Here is a 20437-nt window from a genome sequence, read left to right as displayed (position 1 = left end):
GCATTTTTGAACTTTTTGGTAACTTGTTGCCAAAGGGAGAGAAAAATGTATAGATCATAGGCTTCGAGAGAGAGTGTTGCTTTTATCTCTCTTGCTATTTTGGTTGAAACTTTATTGTGTGCTTGTGTGAGATACTTTATGTCCTGATGAGATACTTGTTTGATCATGTGTTTGATCATATGCTACCCTTAATGCTTGTTGGATGATATTATATCTTATATCCCTATATGATCATTCACTTGCTCGGTGATGAGTGCATGCTTTTAACTTCTATCATTTTGAGCACTCCACCAAGATGTATGTAGCATGGAAGAGTAACCCATGATCCTAATCGATTGTGCATTTGCATTCAAAATCAAATTTTAAATAATGCACAAATTTAGAGGGAGCTCTTGCTTATCACATACTTCTCAAAGCGACGATGTTTTTCAACCTTATTATCTTTTGTCGAAGCTTTGATCTATATGTTGTCATCAATTACCAAAAAGGGGGAGATTGAAAGTGCAACTATCCCTGGGTGGTTTTGGTAATTCCTAACAACATATAGCTCACTGAGCTAATGCTATTTCAAGATAAATATTTCAGGAAAGCTCAATGATTGGCATGGCATGGATGAGAAAAGTGGACCCCTCAAAATGCTAAGGACAAAAGGTTGGCTCAAGCTCAAAGCACAAGACTCTACTTTTTTCATTTTAAGTGATCCAAGATCACATTGAGTCCATAGGAAAAGCCAATACTATCAAGAGGGGGTGAGGAGTTTCTTGCTCAAAGTGCTTAGTGATATGCTCCAAAAACCCTCAACTACTTTCTCACATCCACATATGTCCCAAACCAAAAGTCAAACTCGGCCCAACCGAAACTGTCTATCCGGCGCCACCGAGTTCAATTGACATGGCCACTACCAGAAACCCTAGTCTTTTCGGTGTCACCGATAGGGATCTCGGTCTCACCGAGAAGGGATTGTAATCTCTCTGTTTCCCTTCGTAACGTTTCGGTCAAACCGAGATGAGCGATCGGTACCACCGAGATTGCAATGCAAACTCCCTGTTTCCCTTTCGTAACGTTTCGGTCTAACTGAGATGAGCGAATCGGTCCCACCGAGTTTGCCTGACCAACTCTCTGTTTGCCTATTACCAAAATCGGTCTCACCGAGTTTGTGTAATCGGTCTCACCAAGATTACGTTATGCCTAACCCTAACGAAATCGGTCTCACCGAGTTGACGTGTCGGTCCCACTGAAAACCCTAACGGTCACATTATGAACTAAATCGGTCTGACCGAGTTTAACAATTCGGTCCCACCGAGTTTGGTAAATTGTGTGTAATGGTTAGATTTTGTGTGGAGGCTATATATACCCCTCCACCCACTCTTCATTCATGGAGAGAGCCATCAGAACATGCCTACACTTCCAACATACATTTTCTGAGAGAGAACCACCTACACTTGTGTTGAGGTCAAGATATTCCATTCCAACCACATAAATCTTGATCTCTGGCCTTCCCCAAGTTGCTTTCCACTCAAATCTTCTTTCCACCAAATCCGAATCCTGTGAGAGAGTTGAGTGTTGGGGAGACTATCATTTGAAGCACAAGAGCAAGGAGTTCATCATCAACACACCATTTGTTACTTCATGGAGAGTGGTGTCTCCTAGATTGGCTAGGTGTCACTTGGGAGCCTCCGTCAAGATTGTGGTGTTGAACCAAGGAGTTTGTAAGGGCAAGGAGATCGCCTACTTCGTGAAGATCTACCCTAGTGAGGCAAGTCCTTCGTGGGCGACGGCCATGGTGGGATAGACAAGGTTGCTTCTTCGTGGACCCTTCGTGGGTGGAGCCCTCCGTGGACTCGCGCAAATGTTACCCTTCGTGGGTTGAAGTCTCCATCAACATGGATGCACCAGGTAGGGGGCACGAGGTTGTGAAAATCTGGTCTAGAAGTTAGCGCATCGACTTCTTTATCGCCATGGCTCCCAAGAAGAAGGGGATCACGGTGATCGGTTCGTCTGGAGCCGAACCGCCCGTACCAGCGCGGGCGGGTAGCCGTGGGTGGCAGCGGAGGCGTGGCCCGCGAGCCTCCATGACACCCTAGCGATCGGAGCCAGGCGAGCGGCGTTGTTCAAGCCCAAGACGACGAGTCGCACACCGCTGGGTCCAAGGGCGGGGCCGTGCTTCCCACGGGCGGCGCGGCAACCTCCAGGATGCCCCAGCCGGCGTCCGCACCATGGCCTTCCCAGGTCACGCGCGACGAGCAACGCCATGACGCCGGTGCCCTCAGGCACCGCCGCGGGAAGAGCCCTTTGCGTCACTCGCGTGATGCACCGGACCAGCATGCGTGCCCAAACGATGGCGGAAACGGCGCGCGACCGCGAGACCGTGATAGAGCTTCTTCTGGCATGGTTAGAAGTCAGAGGGCGCCACAGTCCACACAGCTTTCGCCGCCACCCACGCCAACAGAAGCATTGGCGCGTGTGCAACTGCTCCCCGACTTTCCTCCTGTCGCAGAGAAGCTCGACGAGTGGAGAGCCACCATTTGGAGCCTCATCAGCTTCGCCAATAAAGATGAACCGCGACTAGTGGGACCCTCGTGCCGGCGCTCTGTAGAGCCGGTGCACGCCGGTGGTGGGAGGACCGGAGGTGCCGCGACCACGATGCACCCCCTCCCCCATGCTAGCAACAGCAGCCGCCGGCTCGTCGGGCGACGCCTATGATAACGTTTCCACCGCGCCGTCCGACCCGCGAGCCTCCTGCGACCAACGTCAAGTTCTTCGGGAGCGAGCCCAGAAAGACGCTCGGACCACTATCGAGCGGCGGCAGGAAGCATGCTATCAGTCAGATAGGAGTGCGGGGCCCACTATGGACCGCCCAGCGCCTGGGGGTTTCGGTGACCTACCTTACGAGGTGGGTTGCCCAGCCTTTACCCCTGAGCTGCGGCAGTTCCAGTGGCCCTCCCACCGCACGTTCAAGCCTGATGTTGGGGAAAAGTACAACGACAAGACTCACCCGTCGGAGTTCCTCAGCATCTACACCATCGCGATGCAAGCTGCCGGGGCTCGCGACGACAAGGTGCTCGCCAACTACTTTCCTTTGGCACTTAAGCCCAACGTCATGTCATGGTTAATGCACCTGCCAGTGGATTCCATTTCTTCTTGGTCGGATCTGTGCCACGAGTTTGTTGGCGCCTTTACCAGGGGCCACCAAGCTCCTGGCCAGGCAAGTGATTTGCATGTCATCCCACAGAAGGACGGTGAACCCCTGTGCAAGTATATACAAAGGTTCAGCCGTGTGCAGTACAACATCCCAGATGCTCATCCCGCCACCGTCATCAGTGCATTTCATCAGAATGTGCGCAACTGCAAGATGCGTGAAGAGATGGCGATGAACAAGGTCAAGGATGTGGCCGAGCTTTATGTTCTGGCCGATAGATGTCCTCGGGATGAAGAGGGGAGGAAGTACCCCGGCAAAGATGCGGGGGCCGAAACCGACTCCACAGATGAAGACGTCGTTGCCCCGGCAAAGAAGGGCCGACAGCGCAATAGGAAGCGTAAGGGCAAGACCGTGCTTGCCGTTGAGGGATCCGGCGACCCCGATGCCACCAAGAAGGCTAAGGCTGACGACCCCGGCAAAGAAGTTGCCGGGTGCGCCGCCTGCTGGGCCTTGGCGGCTGCTGACAAGCCAGGGGGCTCCGACAAGCAGTACTGCAAGATCAATCACACCAAGGGCCATGACCTCCAGAATTGCCGGCAGGTTGAGGTACTTGCAGAGAAGCAGAAAGCTGAGTATGAGAGGCGCGATAAGCAGAAGGGCCAGGATGGTGCTTAGGCGTCTGGCAAGAAGCATGGCGGTCGGGGAGGCCGCCGCGACAGAGATAATCAACAAGAGAGGCCCGCTCGGGGCCGCGACAAGAAGGAGGGAGACGATGATCATGATGAGGATGACGAGTCCGGTGAGCACGAGTTCCAGAAAGCTACAGAGGCCACGTGCGTCCATGGTGGCGCCTCGTTGCACACCTCTCACCACCGACTGAAGCAGTGGGCGCGTGAGATCACTGCGGCGGAGCCATCGTTCAATGCCCAGAAGCCACTGAAGTGGTCCAGCATGCCTATCATTTTAGACACAGAGGATAACCCTGATCGCACAACTACGGTCGGGTGTTTGCTGTTGTTGGTTTCACCAACAATACGCAACCTCAAGGTGACAGAAGTGCTAGTTGATGGTGGGGCCGGTCTAAACTTGATCTCGCCCGCTGTGATCGAGAGGCTGCAAATCCCCGATGGAGATCTCGAGGAGACGGGCACGTTTCAAGGGGCCAACCCGGGGAGGAGTCAGCCGAAAGGTAAAATCATGTTGCCTGTTACATTTGGGGGCGAGCTGAACTATAGGACGGAGGAGATCGTTTTTTATGTCGCTAAGATCACCTTGCCCTACAATGGGTTCCTTGGCCGCCCAGCGCTGGCCAAGTTAATGGCGGCGTCACATTACGCCTACAACACGTTGAAGATGCACGGGCCACTAAGCATCATCACCGTCCCCTCCGACAAGAAAGACGCGCTCATCTGCGCCGACCAACTCTACCGAGAGGCAGTTGCAGCAACTACCGCCAAGGCACTTGCTCCTGCCGCTGAAGCCTCGGGAGGGAAGAAGACCGGGAAGACCTCTGCCTCTTCCCGCAAGGCCCCTTCCAGTAAGACCTTTTCCGGCGAGACCTCCTGCACCCACTCCGGCAAGCGCGCCTCTTCGGAGTGCTGCGCTCCCGTCGAGGACGTGCCAGAGAGCTCCACCGGCAAGAGCAAGAAATCGAAGGCAGCACCACCAGAGACCAAGAAGGTGACCGTCAAGGAGGATGGCACGGGCGGGGCTTTTACTATAAGCTCCACCCTTGACAGCAAATAGGAAAGCACGCTCGTCGCCTTCCTGCGGGCAAATGTCGACATGTTTGCATGGCAAGCATCCGACATCCCCGGCGTTCCCAGGGAGGTGATTGAGCACCACCTTGCTGTCTGTCCCCATGCGCGGCCCATCAAGCAGAAGGTCAGGAAGCAAGCTTTGGAGCGACAAGAGTTCATCATCGAGGAGATCAGGAAGTTGGAGGCGGTAGGGTTGGTCAGAGGAGTGCTCCACCCCACGTGGTTGGCCAATCCAGTGGTAGTGTGTAAGGCAAATGGGAAATGGAGGCTGTGTATTGACTATACAGATATGAATAAAGCATGTCTAAAGGATCCTTTCCCTTTGCCACGCATTGACCAGATTGTGGACACCACCGCCGGGTGCGACCTGCTGTCGTTCCTCGACGTCTACTCAGGATACCACCAGATCTCCATGATGAAGGAAGACGAAGAAAAGACTGCGTTCATCACCCCATGTGGTATGTACTATTTTGTACGAATGCCTTTCGGGTTGAAAAGCGCTGGTTCGACGTTTGCCCGAGCAGTCCAAATTGGTTTTGAGCCCCATCTGCACAGAAATATGGAAGCTTATATGGATGATATAGTGGTCAAAACAAAGGACAAGGCCGCGCTCGTGCAGGATCTGGAGGAAACATTTGCAAACCTGCGCAAGATCAACCTCAAGCTCAACCCAGAGAAGTGCGTGTTCGGCGTCCCATCCGGCAAACTGCTTGGGTTCTCTGTGTCTCAACGCGGAATCGAAGCAAATCCCGACAAGATCAAAGCAATTGAGCAGATTGAGGCGCCAAGATGGGTCAAAGTTGTCCGTAGGCTCGCCGGCTGCATTGCTGCTCTGAGTAGGTTCATCTCCAAATCTGCTGAGCACGTCCTCCCCTTTTTCAAAGTTCTGAAAAAGGCAGGTCCAGTGAAATGGACTCTGGAGGCAGAGGCAGCGCTGCAAGATTTGAAGAGGTACCTCTCCTCCACACCAATACTAGTCGTGACCAAACCACAAGAGTCGTTGCTGCTATACTTAGTGGCAACGAATCAAGTGGTCAGTGCTGCGCTGGTGGCACAGAGAGAACTTGAGGAAGAAGCAATGGTACTGGCGGAACCATCGGGCAGTCGTAGCCGCACCTACGGCCATGCTTGGCGGGCCAGAGGAAGGAAAGGTATAAGACTGCCAAGGCAGCACTCAAGCCAGAGGCATGAAGAACGAAGGAGCAAGGTGGACTTTCCTCGGCAACACCCTTGCCGGGGCTGCCTACATAGCCCCAGCAAGGGCCTTGCCAGGGAGACTTGCCCAACACCAGCAAGGCCACCTCCCTCGAGCCTGAGAGTTCTTACACCATCGACAACCTCTGAACCAAGGCTCGGGGGTGCCTGCATGGTGGCATGCAGATCTTGGTGAAGACCAAAGGCCTGCAAGACTAGATAAGAACCAGAAGACGAAGACCCCCGGCAAGACCCCTTGTCGGGGACGGCCGAAGACCCCCGGCAAGACCCTTGCCGGGGACGCCCACAAGACCCTTCAAGACCCTTGCCGGGACCCCGGCAGGACCCTTGCCGGGGGCATCTGCAGGGCCGCAGCCAGGCCCACACCTACCAAGGCTCCGCTGCCCCGCGGCCGTTCCAACGCGGCAACCAGCCCGCCAACTAGACGAGCGCCTGCGTAGCAGCATGCGGCTTCTAGGCCAACCAGTCAAGCACCTGCGTGGTGGCATGCAGATTCTTTGAGAAGACTCTGCCACCGCACCAGCACAGCAACCAGCCAGCCAGCATGGCACTGCATGCCTCATCAGCTTGGACGCGCATGGAAGCAAGGCGAGGCGGCGACGGACGGGACGAGCTTTGTTGCCGGCCCCGATAAAGCAAGAGGACACATAGGCGGCGCATTAAATGCGTTTGTCCTACGATGCTAGGCGATAGACTTTTACACTGTATATACTTTCCACCTCCTGTGTGCCACTGTGGCGACCCCTTTGACATCTAAAAGGAGGCCCAATGCGTACTGTGGAAGGATTCAGACTTTTGGAACTATGCGCACATAGTAGCTAGTCCAAGAACACAAGAGCACCAAATAACACAGACAAACATGACTAGGGTATTACACATCGTTTGCGGCCCGAACCTGGGTAAAAATCCCCTCGCGCTGATCACTAGACCTACTCTTTCCGCAGCTCTTCACCCCCGCCAACCGTAGTAGGGATCCTCGGGGATCACATAGGTGTCGTTTTCCCTGACATACTCCCTGGGATACTGCCATTACCCTCTCCAATTTGGCTGATAAACAACAAAAGTAATTGAATATACATACATTGTATGATAGACAGGTGCAATGGATAGTGGGGAATAAAAGAGGGCATGAAATAATTCACATTTATGTTGTCTAACCAAACAGGATAGCATGACACAATTTCACATATATGATGGCTAACTAAACAGGATAGCATGACACAATTTCACATTATGATGGCTAACTAAAAAAGATGGAAAGACATAGTTCAAAATATGATGACTATGTAAACAGGATGGCATGATATAACTATATAATGTGTTTATTAAATAGGTTGGCATGCCATAATTCACATACATGCCGCCTATGGAAACATGATAGCATGATATAATCCACAGATAGAATGACATAAATCAAAATATGATGACTGTAAACACTAAACAAGATGAGATGATATAACTATATGATGTCTTTATTAAATGTGTTGCCATGACATAATTCAGATAGATGTTGTGTATGTAAACATGATGGCATGATATAATTCAAATATATGATTTATGTAGTAAGCAAGTAAGCAGATGGCAATCCATATATGATGTAAAAACTAAGCAATGCAAGACGACATGCATGACATGGGTAATATAACCCTGCCAAGTTTGAGCATAGACCTCGGGGGGGGGGGGATAGGACTGGTCATCAGTCTCTGAATCCTCCTCCGAGGAGCTCTCTATAACCAGCAAGATGTCTGCTTCAATAGGTAGCATTGTCTGCTCTGAATACCTTGTTTTCACTCCAGATACTTCCATCACCACTTCAATGGCTGATGCACAGGAAGAGTAGTTGAATATACAAACAATGTCGACAAATGGAACACGTAATACAAAAAATGATAGCATGATATAATTCACATACATGATGATTAGCTAAACAGCATGGCATTGCATAATTCACATATATAATGCCTTTGCAACAAGATAGCATTGCATAATTCACATATATAATGTCTTGCAACAAGATGGCAATGCATAATTCACACATATGGTAATTAGACACTAAACAAGTGGCATTCACACAAAGCATGTCTAAACTAATCAAATGACATAGCAATGCAAGACACCATACGCATGACATGAGCAACATAACCCTGCCAAGTTAGAGCATACACCTCAGGGGGAAATAGGACTGGTGATCTATCTCTGAATCCTCCTCTGAGGAGCTATCCGTAACCAGCGAGATATGCGCTTCGTCAGATAGCATAGTCTGCTCTGAAGACCTTGTTTTCACTCCAGAATTTTCCATCACCGTGTCAAATGACTGATGCACATGAAGAGTAGTTGAATGTACTAACATTGTTGACAAATGCAATACGTAAGAATGGCCTGATATAATTCACATATAAGATGAGTGGCTAAGCAGGATGGCATTGCAAAATTCACATATATGATGCCTGGCTAAACAAGATGGCGTTGCATAATTCGCATAAACGATGAATAAAGTAAACATATGGCATTCACACAAAGCATGTCTAAACTAAGCAGATGACATATTTGATGTATAAAGTAAGCAATGCAAGGCACCATATGCATGATATAACCAACATCAGCATGCCAAGTTAGAGCGAAGACCTCAGGGGGTAAATAGGAGCGGTCTTCTCCTTCTGAATCCCCCTCAGAACAGATATCTTCCTCTCGATTACAATCCAAAATGGGTGGAGGGAGGGCTGCCTTTGCACCTACCATGGAGCAACGTCTGCATGCAATTTTATTGCAACGCAAGGCTCGTCTCTTTTGCTCTACATGTTCAGCTCCATTGTGTACAATAACTGACATGCATAGGAATAAAACATAGTGAGATTATGTAAGGAGTGCATGCAGAAATCCAGAGTGATGGTAGCAACCTGTGGATAGTCCCAAAACCAATGATAGCACGCAGATAATGGCTTCAGTTAAAAAATACAGATAATGGCTTCTTTACTGTTTGTTTCCCACCCAACATGAAACTCATAGTAGACACCAGAGATTAACTAGATAGTAGATAGATACTATTAATTGCGGCCCTGATATGTACCCCACAACCATTTAAAAACTCAAGTTTGACCATTAGTTTGGAGCTGACTCAGAGTCTAATTGGTGAACATGATGATAAAGTAGCATGTAATATTAAGCGATGCATAACGTAAGCAGACACAAATGAGAGCGACCTCGCTTGCAGACCTGTGTAGTCCTCGAGGTCATCTGCTCGGTTGATGATGGTAATGCAGTTGTCATGGCTGTCGGCGGCGGGGAACAAGATCTGAGGCGGCGAAGGACAGTCTGTGTTGGGGAACGTAGTAATTCCAAAACAATTCCTACGCACAATCAGGATCATGGTGATGCATAGCAACGAGAGGGGAGAGTGTTGTCCACGTACCCTCGTAGACCGAAAGAGGAAGCGTTAGCACAACGCGGTTGATGTAGTCGTACGTCTTCATGATTCGACCGATCCAAGTACCGAACGTACGACACCTCCGAGTTCAGCACAAGTTCAGCTCGATGACGTCCCGCGAACTCCGATCTAGCAGAGCTTCACAGGAGAGTTCCGTCAGCACGACGGCGTGCTGACGGTGATGATGTTGCTACCGACGCAGGGCTTCGCCTAAGCACCGCTACGATATGACCGAGGTGGAATATGGTGGAGGGGGGCACCGCACACAGCTGGAATAGATCAACAGATCAACTTGTGTGTTCTAGGGTGCCCCCTGCCCCCGTATATAATGGAGCAAGGGGGAAGGCGGCCGGCCAGGAGGAGGGCGCGCCAAGGGGGGAGTCCTACTCCCACCGGGAGTAGAACTCCTCCTTTTCCTTGTTGGAGTAGGAGAGGGAAGGATGGGAGAGAGGAGGAGAAGGAAAAAGGGGGGCGCCGCCCCCCTCCTTGTCCAATTCGGACTAGAGGGGGAGGGGGCGCGCGGCTGCCCTGGCCGCCCCTCCTCTTCTCCCACTAAGGCCCATGAGGCCCAATTAACTCCCCGGGGGGTTCCGGTAACCCCCCGGTACTCCGATTTTTCTCCGAAACCACTCGGAACACTTCTAGTGTCCGAATATAGTCGTCCAATATATCGATCTTTATGTCTCGGCCATTTCGAGACTCCTTGTCATGTCTGTGATCATATCTGGGACTCCGAACTACCTTCGGTACATCAAAACACAAAAACTCATAATACCGATCGTCATCAAACTTTAAGCGTGCGGACCCTACGGGTTCGAGAACTATGTAGACATGACCGAGACACATCTCCGGTCAATAACCAATAGCGGAACCTGGATGCTCATATTGGCTCCTACATATTCTACGAAGATCTTTATCGGTCAAACCGCATAACAACATACGTTGTTCCCTTTGTCATCGGTATGTTACTTGCCCGAGATTCGATCGTCGGTATCTCAATACCTAGTTCAATCTCGTTACCGACAAGCCTCTTTACTCATTCCGTAATACATCATCTTGCAGCTAACTCATTAGTTACAATGCTTGCAAGGCTTATAGTGATGTGCATTACCGAGAGGGCCCAGAGGTACGTCTCCGACAATCGGAGTGACAAATCCTAATCTCGAAATACGCCAACTCAACAAGTACCTTCGGAGACACCTGGAGAGCACCTTTATAATCACCCAGTTACGTTGTGACGTTTGGTAGCACACAAAGTGTTCCTCCGGTAAACGGGAGTTGCATAATCTCATAGTCATAGGAACATGTATAAGTCATGAAGAAAGCAATAGCAACATACTAAACGATCAAGTGCTAAGCTAATGGAATGGGTCAAGTCAATCACACCATTCTCCTAATGGTGCGATCCCGTTAATCAAATGACAACTCATGTCTATGGCTAGGAAACTCAACCATCTTCGATTAACGAGCTAGTCAAGTAGAAGCATACTAGTGACACTATGTTTGTCTATGTATTCACACATGTATTATGTTTCCGGTTAATACAATTCTAGCATGAATAATAAACATTTATCATGATATGAGGAAATAAATAATAACTTTATTGTTGCCTCTAGGGCATATTTCCTTCAGTCTCCCACTTGCACTAGAGTCAATAATCTAGATTACACAGTAATGATTCTAACACCCATGGTGTCGTGGAATTGTCACGGCAGATGTCCTCGAGCTAGGACTTAGTCGTGGAGCCATCACAGCTAGGAAGCTTGAAGGGGTTAAACGGGACAAGGAGCACGAGGGTTATACTGGTTCGGCCCCTTACGGTGAAGGTAGAAGCCTACGTCCAGTTGAGGTGGTATTGATTACGGTTTCGATGACCAGGGAGCTTAACTGCTATGCCTCGCTCTCGACGAGATCTTTCTTGCCCTTAAACCGCCGCCGGGTCGTCCCTTTATATAGAGAGGTTGATGCCCAGCAGCTCTCAGAGTCCCGGCCGGTTTATAAGAGTGTCTGGCTCGGACTTTCAACTATTCTTGCCTTACACTACAAGTTCTACCATAATGACGGTTGTAACTACGGGCCTTAAGCCATCTCCGGTTCTTAAGCCCATCTTTGGCCCACCGTCTTCAAGCTTGGCGCCGGGCCTCAGGTGATGACCATTATGAGTAACCCGGCCCCTCCGGGCGGGTGACTCTAAGGTTTATATCCTCAACATTAGGCCCCAGATTGATTTGAGCCGGCTCATGTCAATCTTCAATCCTTTTGACAGAAAATCTCCGGCTTACAATTGTGTGAAGGCTATAACCCGTCGTGACGTCACCTTCTGGATTCCGGGTAATCCGCCGTGACGTCATCTTCCATTAAGTCCATTTTTTACTAGACCATATCCGCAACGGATCTTATCTTTACTGCCATCCCGAAAATCGAGGCGTTTTTATGGTGAGATAACCACGCCGTGGCCTCCTCGTTTCTCGCGCCCACTTATGAGCCTCACCGTTATAAATAGCCCGGCCCAATGAGCCTCCAGTCACTTCGCCACCTCCATCTTCTTCCCCTCGCCACTGTGTTGCGCTCGAGCTCCACCGCCGCCGCCGCCGTGGGTCTTCTTGCCTTCACCAACTCCGGCCGCTGCATCAACCTGACGTGACCAGATAAACTGCAGCGACCTCCGCATCTTTACAGCACTGTAAGTCCTTGCTACCCCGTAGAACAGATCTGCATTAGGGCTCCTTCCTGTTCTTCCCGTGTTCATCGCTGTTCATCACGAGCCCTTGGTAGATTTTATTATTACCACCTTTTCTTGATCCTCAGACTACACAAAACTGCTGCGGTAGCTGTTTCACTTCCATTCCCAATGTACATAGTTCCCCTTTTACTGCATAGAGGCTCCGTTCGAACCCACGAACTTCTTCTGCGTCTGTTTTAGGTCTGGAAACTTTCCTCTTTAGTCGACCATTTTGATCCAAATTAGTTACTGCGATGTGTGAAACCTGTTTTCACCATACTTAGTAAAAAACCGCATCTGCTGAGCTATGGCGGCTTACATTTCCGGCTCAAAGAAGCCACGCGCCGTAAAACTTTCCGGCTCAAAAGAAGCCACGCGCCGTAAAATTGTGCCGGCTCATTTGTGATAAAGCTGTAGACAATTTGAATTACTCTCGCTACCTTCAGCAGATTAGATAACCCGATGCATTTAGCCATATGTCATTAGGCCCCTTCATAAACCGCCATTTTAAACATTGAACTGTAAACTTCTTCCGGCTTATAATTGAACCGGACATTCCTTTTATCATAGGCTTCCGACTTTCATCATGCCTCCCAAAGCTCCCAAAGCACCCATCACGTGCAACTGGATGAAGTCCAACGTCACTGATGAAACCTTAGCGGATTTTGTTAAGACGGGTTACCTGCCCAAGAAGGATGTCATGTCTTACCGCGCCCCTGACCCGTCAGAGGAGAGACCACAGCCAAGGGACGGGGAGGTGGTAATATTTGCGGATCATATGAGCCGGGGCTTCGCAGCGCCCGGCTGAAAGTTCTTTAGAGATGTGCTGAATTTCTTTGATCTGCGGCCACAAGACATAGGACCCAATTCAGTGTCCAACATATGCAACTTCCAAGTATTCTGTGAAGTCTACCTTGGAGAGGAGCCCAGCCTTCTGCTCTTTAGAGAGCTATTCTATTTGAACCGCCAGAATGAGTGTGCCAACGGACCGAGCCTGGAACTTGGCGGAATCTCCATTCAACGCCGGAGAGACTGCCTGTTTCCTTACGCCGCGACGCCAAGTCACCCAAAGGACTGGAACCAAACGTGGTTCTACTGCCAGGACACTTCGCCGGCTGACGAGAGCCCGCTGGCCGGCTTTCGTCCCTCGCGTCTGGAACCAACTCACCCTCTGTCAGACAAGCTATCTCAGGCGGAGCGCCAACCTCTGATCCCCACCATCAACAAAATCAAGGCTCTCCTGGGAAATGGCCTCAATGGCATTGATCTGGTTCGGGTCTGGATCTCGTGGCGGGTGATCCCCTTAAGCCGCCGCCCCGGCTTAATGTGTGATTACACGGGCCGGAAAGATGACCCCCTGCGACACAGCCGCAACGATCTTCCTGAAGACGTTGCTGAAGACATGACCAAGGCCCTCTTGAATGAGAGCTTGGCAAACTGCGGGAGGACCGGCTTAAGCCCCTTCTGCAAGACCAACCCGGCCCCAGCGGTAAGCCGCTGATCTGAACATCTTATGTTCTCCTTTAGATAGCTTTCATCTGAACCTTAAGAAATCGTCATTGTATTTTTCAGGCTGATGATAAATTCTGGAAGGTCAAGTATGACCATGAGGCGGCCAAGAAGGCCAGGAAGGCTAAGAAAGCCGCCAAGAGAGCCGCTCCCCGTAAGAAGGGAAGCAGGCCTACTGCTTCAGAGCTACTTCAGCTAAGCGACAGCTGTGAGTCAGAGGTAACCCCTGAACCTGTAAGCTCTTGTTGTGTTTCTTATTTATTTCTGCCCACCTTATCAATACTGTCCATCAGCAGGATGACACCGGAGCAAGTAACCCGGTGATTGGAGAGGTAACGACACTTTCCTCTGACTCGGAGCCCTTGCCGAGGCTGAAAGTCCGAAGAGTAACCCGGAAAGTAAGATTTTCACATCCTTTAGCTTATCAAGACCCTCAATTTCTTTTGAAGCAATAGATTCATGAGAGCCGGCGACATACCCGGACCAACAAGGATGCTGACCTCTCCTCCGGTTTACCTGAGGCATCAAGGAAACGCCAAACCGAGGTTATCTCCAACTTATACCCTTTTCATCCTTTGGCGGGTGTTATATGTCAACCGCTCAATTCTTCTGATTCGAATTATCAGGAAACTTCACCCTCCTCTGGCGACTCTATGCAGTCGAACCTGCCAGCTTTCAAGACCGTACCCGGGTAACGATGATCACCTCTTGCTCATACCTTTGTACTAACCTGTTTGTCCTTTCAGTGCCCAGGCCAAGCTCAGCAAGAGGGCGAAGAAGAATAAGTCGGTCGAAGAGCCGGTCGTGACTGAGCCGGAGGTTTCAGCTCAAGAGCCGCCAGTTGCCTCTGCTCCTGAAGCTACCGCACCAACCGACAAGCCAATCGCAGAGACTTCTGCTAATCCAGAGACCTCCAGCCCGGCTCAGCCGGCCGATGACCCGGACGTGGTTATCACGCGGACGGAGTTTGTTGAGCCGGGGAGACCCACTGCGCTGGCCAAGTGCTCTGCCAAGGAAGAGTTGCTAGAGCGCCGCCGGGCCAATCTGGACCTCACCAACTATGCTAACCTGAGCATCGGAGAGATCGTCTCCGGCTATGTCAGTCAGGTGCACAAGAACCGGGATTTGGAGATCGACATGGTGAATCAGATACAGCAGAAGTCTGAGGTACCACTCTTCTTGCTTACTGCATAGTTATCTTTACCATACTCTAGCCCCCAAGTCTACTACTTATGATAGAATATGTTGTAGACTTATCTTCTGGCTTACTCGCATGAACCGGTAATTTTGTAGATAGAAACTTTCAACATGCATTAGCCCCCAAGTGCCAAGTGTCTTTGCTTGGAAAGTGCTTGGGACTTTAAAGTTGCATAATAACTGTTCATTTCCATAACCCGGAAATTGTGCTGGCTGCTTGCAAGAAGTTTGAGGTTGATATCTCTGATCTGAAGAGCCGGCTGAAGACTCAGGAAACTGAGACCCGGAAAGCCAACGCCAAATTTGTGTCCAGTATTGCTGCTCAAGAGAAGCTGAAGAAGGACTTTGAAACTGAAAGGAAGACTTGGGCCGAAGAGAAGGCTGCTCTTGTAAGCCGGGCCGAACAGGCGGAGAAGGCTCCGTTGGAGAGAACCGCCGAACTCTCCGGCTTAAAACGCTATGTGTCACAAATGGTCGCCGCCATCTTCGGTAAGTTATTCCGCCGGCTCTCGATAAGTTCATAACCTTTATATCTCATAACTCCCATCACTGAGAACGGCTTATCTTACTTTGTTAAACAGGTCCCAGAAGCGCCAACCTCAATCAGAACGTGCAGACCAAGCTGAAGGCCGTGTACACCCTGGTGGAGCAACTCTACACCGGGTCACAGCGGGCTTTGGCTGTAGTGGCCCTATCCAATGAGGTTCCGACTCACCTGGCGGAAGTACTTCGCCGGCTGGCCGTTCTTCCTCAGCGTGTCCAAGAGCTGCAACGGGCCTCTGCAAGAGCCGGAGCCATAGCTGCACTGAGCCGGGCCAAGGCCTTCCTTCCAGAACTAGACCCGGCGGACATTGCACTTGGTTACCCCAGCTTGAAGGAAAACGGCACCCCTTTCGACTAAAAGGACTTTGCAGCCTGCGTGAAGATCGTGCGCCCGGTGGCCACCCTGATTGGAAATGACACGGATCTGACCAAGTACCAGCCGGGCTACGATGCAGAGAATCAGAGGATCCCCACTCCGCGTTATGAAGCCATCAGCTTAGTCCCGCCGACTCGTAAGCACACCTTTGCCCCGGAAATTGACCGGCCGGTTAATTGACGAGGAAGCTCAATTTGAAGCTTTGAGCGGCATTGACTGGAAATCGTCAACCTTCCAGGTCTTGGGAACAGCCGGAGGAGCAGAGAGGGATGAGCCGGAAGCTTCGACCCAGCAAGCATCTTAACTCTGTAGGCGGCTTGTTTAAACAATGCTTCACCCTTTTGGACTCGGGGAGTCTTGTAATAGAATAGGGCCAACATTTTAACATTGTCGTGCCATCGTGCACGTGCTGAATGCTTAATTCCATTGAAGTTGCTTCCTTATATTCCTCCGGGTCATAATTGATCATTCATGTTCCTTTAGCCCAAATAGTTGTCTTTAACTATCCTGCATAGAAAAACAAATCACAAGTCTCTAGGCGGCGTACCGCCCTGAAAATCATAGTCTCATACATATAACCCGGAATTATGAATCTAAGTCACGAAAGACTGGTCTTAAGTATGTCCTTTATATAACCGTAATAACACACTTGCAGGCCTTCAAGTACGCTTCCGGTTTATATAACCCGGATAATAAGGTTGGTACCTCAACTCCGGTTTACCAGTCTTGATAGCGATTGTGTGCAACCAGCACTGTGAATCAAAGTTAAGCCGGCGGAGCAAGAACCGCCGTGTACATTGTTGATACTACCAGAAGAACTTGTTGTAAATCAGAAAATCAAAACTCAGGGGCTTCCGGTTCGAATACGACCAGAGACCCGTCCCAAAAGGGTTAAGCTAAGATTCGAATGCGATCATATAGCCCCCAGTGGGTTTGGCGATGCCGATCAAGAGGGTACCGACAGCTATGTTCTCTTTGGTTCGAATACGACCCATGTTTGAACAGGAAGCCCCGAAATGACCTTAAGAGTTGTTTAACGACGCTGATTCGAATACGATCCACGTCGGTTCCCAAAGGGGGGTTGAGCTATGATTCAAATATGATCAAAGAAAACTCCCCAATGAGCTCGGCACTTTGCCAATCAAGTGGGTATCGACAGCTATGTTCTCTTTGGTTCGAATACGACCTATTTTTGAACAGGAAGCCCCCAAGTGATTATATTGCATATGGCTAGATTCGAATACGATCATAAGCCGGATCCACCTCCAAGTTACCATGTGATCTTGTAATGGAAACAACACATTTACCTTTGGAGGAGAAAAAGGACAGAGGTCCTGCTTTATTGCTTATCATAATATATACATGGCTTATAAAAATATGTACATTATGAGAGCCGGTGGCTCAAGTGTAATAAGGCCGAAGCTGAGCTATCTTCCACGGCCGACGGGTTTCCTCCTCCGACTTACGTGAATCTTTGTGCTCCCGAATTTCAATGTGGTAATATGACCCGTTGTGCAAGTTCTTGCTGACCACAAAGGGTCCTTCCCAAGGCGGGGATAGTTTGTGCGCATCTGTTTGATCTTGGATGAGCCGGAGCACCAGATCACCTTCCTGGAAGACCCGGGACTTAACCCGGCGACTGTGATAACGGCGCAGGTCTTGTTGGTAAATCGCTGATCGAGCTGCCGCCTCATCACGCTGTTCGTCCAACAAGTCAAGAACATCTTAGCGCGCCTGTTCATTATCCACCTCAACATAAGCCGCCACTCGAGGCGAGTCATGACGGATGTCACTGGGGAGGACTGCTTCCGCTCCATAAACCATGAAGAAAGGCGTGAAACCCGTAGACCTGTTAGGAGTAGTGTTGATGCTCCACAACACGGAGGGTAACTCCTCCACCCAACAACCCGGCGTCCGTTGCAAAGGGACCAAAAGCCAGGGCTTGATGCCTTTCAGAATCTCCTGATTAGCCCTCTCAGCTTGCCCATTGGATTGAGGGTGAGCCACTGATGAAACATCAAGTCGAATATGCTCTCGTTGACAAAACTCCTCCATGGCGCCTTTGGATAGATTGGTACCATTGCCAGTTATAATGCTGTGTGGAAAGCCAAAGCGAAAGATCACCTTTTTCATAAACTGAACCGCCGTGGCTGCATCACACTTGCTAACTGGCTCTGCTTCAACCCACTTTGTGAATTTGTCAACTGCCACCAAGGGGTGGGTCTTCTTATCCTTGGACCTTTTAAAAGGCCCAACCATATCAAGCCCCCAGACCGCAAAGGACCAAGTAATTGGGATCATCCTCAGCTCCTGAGCCGGCACATGAGCCCGTCGCGAGAACTTTTGGCAACCATCACATTTACTGACCAAGTCCTCCACATCAGCATGAGCCGTCAGCCAATAAATACCATGACGAAAAGCCTTGGCCACAAGGGATTTTGAGCCGGCATGATGGCCACAATCCCCTTCATGAATCTCATGCAAGATCTCTTGACCTTCCTCAGGGGAGACACAACGCTGGAACGCTCCCGTAACACTGCGGCGATGCAGCTCACCATTGATAACAACCATTGACTTAGACCGCCGGGTTATTTGTCTGGCCAAAGTTTCATCCTCAGGCAAATCTCCCCAGGTCATGTAAGCCAGATAGGGCACTGTCCAGTCCGGGATGATGTGGAGAGCCGCCACCAGTTGTGCCTCCGGGTCAGGGACAGCCAAGTCTTGCTCTGTAGGCAACTTAATAGAAGGGTTATGCAAGACGTCCAGGAAAGTATTAGGCGGCACCGGTTTTCGTTGAGAGCCCAGCCGGCTTAAAGCATCAGCCGCCTCGTTCTTCATGCGATCGATGTGCTCTACTTGGTAACCCTGAAAGTGCCCAGCAATGGCATCAACTCCACGGCGATAAGCCGCCATGAGAGGGTCCTTGGAGTCCCACTTGCCTGATACTTGTTGAGCCACCAAGTCTGAGTCGCCGAAGCACCTTACCCGACTCAAACTCATCTCCTTAGCCATCCGAAGACCATGGAGCAAGGCCTCATACTCAGCCGCATTGTTAGTGCAAGGAAACATCAACTGTAGCACATAATGGAACTTGTCACCCTTAGGAGAAGCCAACACGACTCCAGCCCCCGAGCCCTCCAATTGCATGGACCCGTCGAAGTGAATAGTCCAATATGTCTTATCCGGCTTTTGTTCGGGCACTTGTAGCTCTGTCCAATCGTTGATGAAATCCACCAAGGCTTGAGATTTAACTGCAGTGCGTGGTATGTATTTCAGACCATGAGGTCCGAGCTCTATAGCCCACTTAGCCACTCTCCCTGTGGCCTCTCTATTTTGAATGATATCTCCAAGGGGGGCAGAACTGACCACAGTGATGGGGTGACCCTGGAAATAATGCTTAAGCTTCCGGCTTGCCATGAACACACCATAAACAAGCTTCTGCCAATGTGGATATCGCTGTTTGGACTCGATGAGCACTTCGCTGACGTAATAAACCGACCGCTGAACCGGATGCTCCTTACCCTCTTCCTTGCGCTCCACCACCACAGCCACACTGACGGCCCGTGTGTTAGCTGCTACATACAGTAATAAGGGCTCCTTGTGAACCGGAGCAGCAAGGACTGTGGGCTCCGCAAGCTGTCTCTTCAAATCCTCAAAAGCAGTATTAGCAGCATCATTCCAGACAAAGTCATCAGTTTTCTTCATCAACTGGTACAATGGCATGGCCTTCTCACCCAAACAGCTTATAAACCGGCTTAAAGCAGCAACACGACCCGCCAGGCGTTGGACGTCGTTTATACACGCCGGCTTAGCCAGAGAGGTGATCGCCTTGATCTTCTCCGGGTTAGCTTCAATGCCTCTGTTAGAGACCAAGAAACCCAAGAGCTTGCCTGCAGGAACACCAAAAACACACTTGGCCGGGTTAAGCATCATCTTGTAGACCCGGAGATTATCAAAGGTTTCCCTCAGATCATCTATCAAAGTTTCCTTCTCTCTGGATTTAACCACAATATCATCCACATAGGCATGAACATTGCGCCCAATCTGGTTATGAAGACAGTTCTGCACGCAACGCTGATAAGTCGCCTGTGCACTCTTGAGTCCAAAGGGCATAGACACATAGCAGAAGGCTCCAAAGGGAGTGATGAACGCCGTCTTCTCCTGGTCCTTAATTGCCATTTTAATCTGATGGTATCCAGAATAAGCATCCAAGAAACTTAAGCGCTTGCAACCCGCCGTAGCATCAATGATTTGATCAATACGGGGAAGGGCAAAAGGATCAGCCGGACATGCCTTGTTTAAGTTCGTGTAGTCCACACACATCCGCCAGGTGCCATTCTTCTTGAGGACGAGCACTGGGTTAGCTAACCACTCTGGGTGAAAGACTTCCACAATAAACCCGGCCGCCAAGAGCCGGGCCACCTCTTCACCAATGGCTTTCCGCCTCTCTTCATTAAACCGCCGAAGGAATTGCCTGACCGGCTTAAATTTCGGATCAACATTGAGAGTGTGCTCAGCGAGTTCTCTAGGTACACCTGGCATGTCAGAAGGT

Source organism: Aegilops tauschii, chromosome 6 (genome assembly GCF_002575655.3).
Source record: "Aegilops tauschii subsp. strangulata cultivar AL8/78 chromosome 6, Aet v6.0, whole genome shotgun sequence".
In the NCBI taxonomy this organism is placed as follows: domain Eukaryota; kingdom Viridiplantae; phylum Streptophyta; class Magnoliopsida; order Poales; family Poaceae; genus Aegilops; species Aegilops tauschii.
This window is presented reverse-complemented; position numbering follows the sequence as displayed.